Raw genomic sequence first — 6,950 nt, forward strand, 5'->3', positions numbered from 1 at the left:
GGAGCATCCATTTCCCATTAGCCTTATTTCATAACCTTGTTTTAAAAATAAAGGTATAGAAATAATATTTCTAATGACCTTTGGTACGTAATAACAGTCTTTCAATACTAAAATTTTGTCTGAAGGTAAATCAAGCACACAGGTTCCTACAGCCTCTGCGCTAATAGACTCTCCACTTGTGCCATAAAGCTCGAGATCACCTCTTTTCAGACCTTTGATATTCTGTAGTCACTGTAATGAATTATAGATATACGATCTATAGACAATATCTAATACCCAAGTATCAGAGTCTGAGCCACTCAATAAAAAATAAGTTTGTATCATATACATACCTTTTGATGCTATACTTGCACCCTGCTTCAAATTTGTAAGATTATTCTTGCAATTATACTCCCAATGTCCAAACTTGTCGTAAAATAAATAGCTAATATCTATATGTACATATTTTGCCTTCTCATTATTACTGACCATTCCAAGGTCAAAAATATCCAGAATATTGGAGTTCTTCTCCGATATGAACTTAACTTGCAAGTTCCTCAACCCATCCACATAATTGGGATCGGTCAACATATTTTTATCTATAATATTATGCAGTGAAAAAAAAAAGAAGCCATAATGCAGACTTAAATATGTATAAATAAAGAATAATAATATAAGCAAACCACTCAAGTTTGACATGCATAACTAGATGAGGACTTTTAAAACTAGTTATGTCTTCCATTATTTTATCGAATACCATAGCCCTCTCCTATGGCAAATAAAAAATCCTAATCTGATTTCTTAATGGGGTTTAGACCCTAATCCCTCATTGAAACCTTGTGGATATCACAACAAACCTCAATAAGTTTAAAAATAAAAAAATCTATCCAATTGCATCTCATGCAACTCTCAACATAAACTTTACCTCTAAAAATACTCATAGCCTTATGGATATCACAACAAACTATAGTATTTTGTAGTTAAGTCAGATCCTTCATTTCTATATAGTCATATCTGAAAAATACTGTCCTTGTGGATATCACAATAAAGTAATATATCTAAAATATTTTGTAAAGCATCTAATATGCACCAAGATAAACCCACATTAATCCTCATAACGAGCCTTATGGATATCACAACAAACCTACTATAAGTTTTGATAGGATATTGACTAGACATGAAGGAAGGCGTATGTAGTGTTCAAAATACTGAGCTACCATCATTCAAGATTCGAACTAATCCAATTAGCCAGAAAAGTATTAAGATTGGTGGGGGTCCCTCTGTTGCTTTTCTTAGACACCAATAAAATTGGCCAGGCCAGTAACGGAACCAATTAAATAACCACCATACTTGAAACACTCCTTAGACACCAATTAATTAATCGATTCAAGAAAATAGGTCGGCTATTGGTTCACAACACTATGACTTAATTTAATTTTTATGAGGGCTTTAATGGTCTCAAGCATATTTTAAATCAATCAATCATAATGATGCACAAATATAGTTGAATCTTAAAAATCATAACAACTAAATATAGCATCTAGTCATACTTCTAAGATATGAAAAATATAATCATACAATATGACTATAACTAGCATTTTAAGCATATCACATATGCATGAAGTTCTAATAACATGCATGAATACAAAATACTCTTTTCACAGTTCTTCTTCTTGAGACATCACAGTGGCACCCTTATACGCTATAAGAGTACCCTATTGAATAGGAAGAGAGGGTCTCTGAATCCTATTTTCTTTTATGATCGGATGGTTTGGTGATGAACCTCAATTAGAGTACTAAGCTACTAAAAAAATTTGACACATACATCATGCATTTTATATTTAAAATATATCTCTAAGACATACTAGGGTTTGGATGTTCAATCAGATTCAACCCTTGAGCTGACTTGAACCAAACTAAAAATTCATGCTGATCACAATCAAGATAATAATTTAACCTTTGATTATATAGATCAAGGTAGGCTTTGATACCACTGTTGGGTTCTGATGGTGCAGCAGAAGGATTAGGTATTTAAAATTTTTATTAAAAATACCCGATGCACCGAAAACCCTAATGCCCAGAAACTCTTGACTATATCAATCAAAGTACAATAAAATAAATTTAGATCAGAAGAATATCTATAATGCTAATCCAATTGTTATGAGGCATCCAAGTGTCCACCCTCCAACAGTGATCCACATAAAAATTGAACCAAGGATAGTGCTCCTTCTTCACCTTGCTTCAAGAGTTCTAGCTCCTAGAACTCAACCAGCCACCAATCGATCAGATCTTCCTCTAGACCTGAGTTTGAATCTTTTTGAACCATCTACTAGACTTGACCATCTTTTTCTAGACCTCTTAAATCCTTAGAGCTATTAGGATTAGACTTGTCTTAAAAGAACAAGCTTTGTCCTAAAACCTAGAGTTGTAAGAGAGGGAGAGAGGGAGTGGATAGGGGATGTAAGAATTGAATGATCACCCCATCTGCCGTCCCCTATTTATAGCATCAGATGGGGTGCTAATAGAGAAGGCACACCTCATCTAGAAAGATATATTAAGTCCTCGTATCACTTATCTAAGAGTCCTTAAATAGAAAGACTCTTCAGGGGGTGATACGTCGATTCCTGCCTTCTCACGCATGCAAGCCCAAAATGAGATGCTTGTTGCATCTCTTCATACATTAGATTAGTGTGAAATTTTGCCACATAAACCATTGTTCAAATAGAAAGGCCACCACCAAATGACACATTATTTGGATAAGAGTTCATATATGAGAAGGACTCTTCACCGAAGAGATGCGCGAGCACCTTCTCCCTATCGCGCGTGCGCACGCCCAGAAAAGGGTATGAAAAGCAACCTTTCTCAATCTGATAATTTTTAAAATTTTTATAATGTGATCAATACTTAAAATTGATCCTTATCACAAAAATTATCAGATAAAAAGTCACTTAAGACTCCCTAAACAGAAGGAGCCTTCACATCCCTTCACATGTCCAGAAAAACCTGTCGCATGCGCAGCAATATTTTGAGCAATTTTTTCATTCATAATCTGATAGATTTTTCATACTTTAAAGGTGTTCTAGGTGGCTCATTATCTGATCTACTTTTCATAAAAAATAGAGGCCCAAAACAGAAGGATTCTTAGTCCTTCTCCATGCCACAAATAAAGTATGCATGCATTCTGCATATTAGTGCCAAGAGTCCTTCTTAAGTTGGACTCTTAGTTATTTTGCATGTACACTAGATATGGTGCCTCTTTTTAGCTGCTTCTAGGTGGCTTGATCTGACCCAAATGCCCACCAAATTAGGCTAGCAAATGAGCAAGACATGAGACCAAATTGATCTCTAAAAGAGCTAGGGATTCCACACGTGCTAGCATGCTTACTGGAACCCCGATTGAATCCAAAATTTCAATCAATCTTTTTTAAAAAGGGTCTTTGGCCAATTTCTATATGTGTGTGACTCATTGAGTTCCACATCTTGCTAGTAGTAGGTTTGAGTATAAGTTGACCTAACTTGATTAGAATTTAATCTAACTAATTTAGATTCAATTGAGCTAACCCGATTTCAATAATTAGAACTCTTTCTAATTGGCATTCGAATTAAACTCTTTAATTTGATCAAAAATTTATAAGTCAAGATTGATGTTTAGCAATATATCATGACTATCTAGAAGATGTAAAAATTTAATAAAAATATCAAATATATCTTTCAGTGATAAATTACCATACAATACAATCCTTCGATCATCCCAGCACCCTGAATATGTTCATGAGTATGAAATCATGTCAAACTCAAACACATATTTATATCGATTCTTAATTAACCAATGATGACTGCAATAAAGAAATATTAAAAATTTTTTCTAATCTCCTTCCTACTTTTGGTCAAAAAATTTTTTTCTGAGTCATTTACAAATGAGAATATATAAGATGTGATCTCCTCTTACTAGGAGTGATCAATTCTATGTTGACCTACTCACAACCTTCGTACACACTCCTACTATATCCAGAGTACCCCGTACATGTCTTAAGGCCATGCTTGAGTATGAATCAAAATATAGATTCATATGCATAAGATTTCATGGTGATCTCAGGTCTAACGATCACTTGCATAACTCTCACTTGAAGAACCATCTTTGACATGCAAGTAAGGCTTCCATAAGATATTCTCTTTCATCGAGTCAATTCAATAGACTCATTTCTCAAATGAGCACCCACATCCTTGTATTAATATCCCACATAAGTGGCTAGTGAGATCTGCCACCATCTCCATCAAGCATACATAGGATGTGTCAGTCTATCCGAAATATTGATCCCCAACTCAATATTTCTACGATCAAAAATATTTAAGATTAAGATTTTAGGATTTTAGATTTCACTAGCATGACCCATTCATATCTTCTAAAATTATTATCCTAATCTTTGGGGTTCATCATAATCTTAGTCATAATAAGAAGCAGCTAATATGATGAATCAATGTCTTATTTTATTATCAAATAATAAATATCATTACATGAGTTGAAAAATTACAAAGAAAAGTTCTATCGTAACACACTTGCGATTGACTTATAGGGCACTCTTCTTTCATATGAGAGATTGAATTTAAGTGCTAATTAATTTTAGATTAGATCTGATTTAATTAGACTTAATTGGATTAAAAATTTAAGTTAGACTTGATCCAAAATTTTAAACAGTTTGGGATTGATAGCCTAGTCAAAATTAATTCGAATCAGGTTCGAATTGAATTCAAATTGATCCATATTTGGATTGGATCCTTAGAGTCCTCTTTTGCTGGAACTCTCTCTCCTCATGGCCTACCTAAAGTGGAAGGGATGCTGGTTATTATCACCCTACACTTGGGTATAGGCGTGGGTGCATGAGGGCGCCTAGTTAGGTGCCTATCCTATCTCAAACAGGACTCCTTGTTAGATAAGGGGAGGATTAATTCAAAGCTGATTTTAATTAAGACTCTTAGTCTATTGGGTCATAAGGAATCATCTATAAATAGGGAAGACTTCTGACCATCAAAGCATAATAATTAGATTATGTGCTAAGGTGAGAAAGAGAGAGAGAGAAGGTGTGCAAGAGAAGGATCAGTCCTTCTCTTTGGAGTGGAGTTTTGGGCGTCCCACATCCCCTTAGCATGAAGAGTTCCTGACATCCAGTTCCTTGGTGAGAGGCATCTCATCCAAGGTCCAATCCTCTCTTCCTTACTTCCTTGAGAAGATACAATGATTTGTGGCTTTATTCTGCTTTCCTGCGAAGCCTGACGTGCATGCGAAGTAAAGAGTTTGTACGTTCAAATCTTTACAAAGCTTTGGATTCAGAATTCTTTGAAGATTTGATCCTTATTCTACTGCAAATCAAGTAAAAGATAAAATCTTTATTAACTTATTATAAAAAAATTTTTAGATGTTCCCTAGCGATCCATTCCTGAAACAGCCCTATTTTCTTCAATCTGGTATCAGAGCCAGGCTTTGATATATGGATGCATAACTAATTTTTTTTTTATTGATTTACATATGGTATATGATTAAAATTTTATTTTAAACATTAAATCTGATTTAAATCTATTTAAATAAAATTTATGATCTAATTTTGATTAGATTTCAAGAATCTAATTAATGGTTGGTTAAGATTTGTTATAAATCTATTATAATAGAATTTTATTGTTGTAGATTTTTATTAGAATAATAATCTATTTTAAAATTTATTTTAAATTAATTTTAAGAAATTTTTATTATTATTATTTTAGATTAAAAGTTAGACTTATTTCAGATCTGAATTGAATCTATTTTGACAGATTTTTAAATCTGATTTCTATCAAAATTTTGTATAATGTCGAAACAAATCCAACTAGAAATTTAATCTTTAAATATTCATATGTGTATCTAAATATTTTTTTATATAATTTTAGATCTAAATTTAATATTTTATATCCTATATAAATTAAGTTTTAGATCTAATATGATGTATATGATGCATTAAATCTGATTAGATTTGATAAAGAACATGGTTGATATGATCAAAATTATATTCATGCTTGCTTTATTTTAACAATTACATGTAGATGTGATTTTTATTTGAAATTAAATTTTAAATTTTAGTAGCTCAGTACTTAGATTGATGAGATCATCAGACCGTCCGGCCATAAGAAGATGTAGGGATTGATATCTCTCTCTTATCTATTTGACGGGTTTCCTTATGACGTGTAGAAATGTCATTATGATCTTGTTTCATAAAGAAGAATGACGAATAGATTTTTATAAATTATTTTAAGTATAAATAAATTTAGATTAGATCTAAAGTAATTTATAACTCATTATAATAAAATAAATTTAGATATAAAAATTATTTTAAAATATGAAGAACATGTTACATTAGATGTAATTGGTAGTGATCTAAATGTAGTCATGCTACATGTGATGTATATATAAAGTTTAGATTATAATTATGCATGTTTAATTGTTAAACATTAATATGAAAATTAATTTTCATGATATGAAACATATGATATGCTTCACTTGAAATTCTAGTAAAATAGTTTTACAAACTGAAATACACGTTTTACACACTTAATTTAGAATTAAGTTTTAAAATAATCTGGATTTGAGAATTGAAGATTTTAAAACACCATATAAATCGATGGGTAATGAGTTAGCGTGAATCAGGTCCTCCTATTAGATTAGAACTAGGGTTAGAAATATATATGGACTAAATAAAAAAATTGATTAAATCTAATCAAGAGTTGAAGTAGATTAGGTCAGAAATTTTTTAAATCAATCTCAATAGTTGAAGCTTGATCAAGTCCATATTTTTGGCCTTATTAAATGGACCATGATTATGGGTTAGTGGTTGAGCTCGAATATTTGACAGACTAAACCAAAATTAATTAACCAGTTGGTATTTAAGGTAAGTTTGACAGTTTTGATTAATCATCAGTAATTGAGAGCTACTCACCTAAATGGC

This window comes from Elaeis guineensis, chromosome 1 (assembly GCF_000442705.2).
Source record: "Elaeis guineensis isolate ETL-2024a chromosome 1, EG11, whole genome shotgun sequence".
Lineage (NCBI taxonomy): Eukaryota > Viridiplantae > Streptophyta > Magnoliopsida > Arecales > Arecaceae > Elaeis > Elaeis guineensis.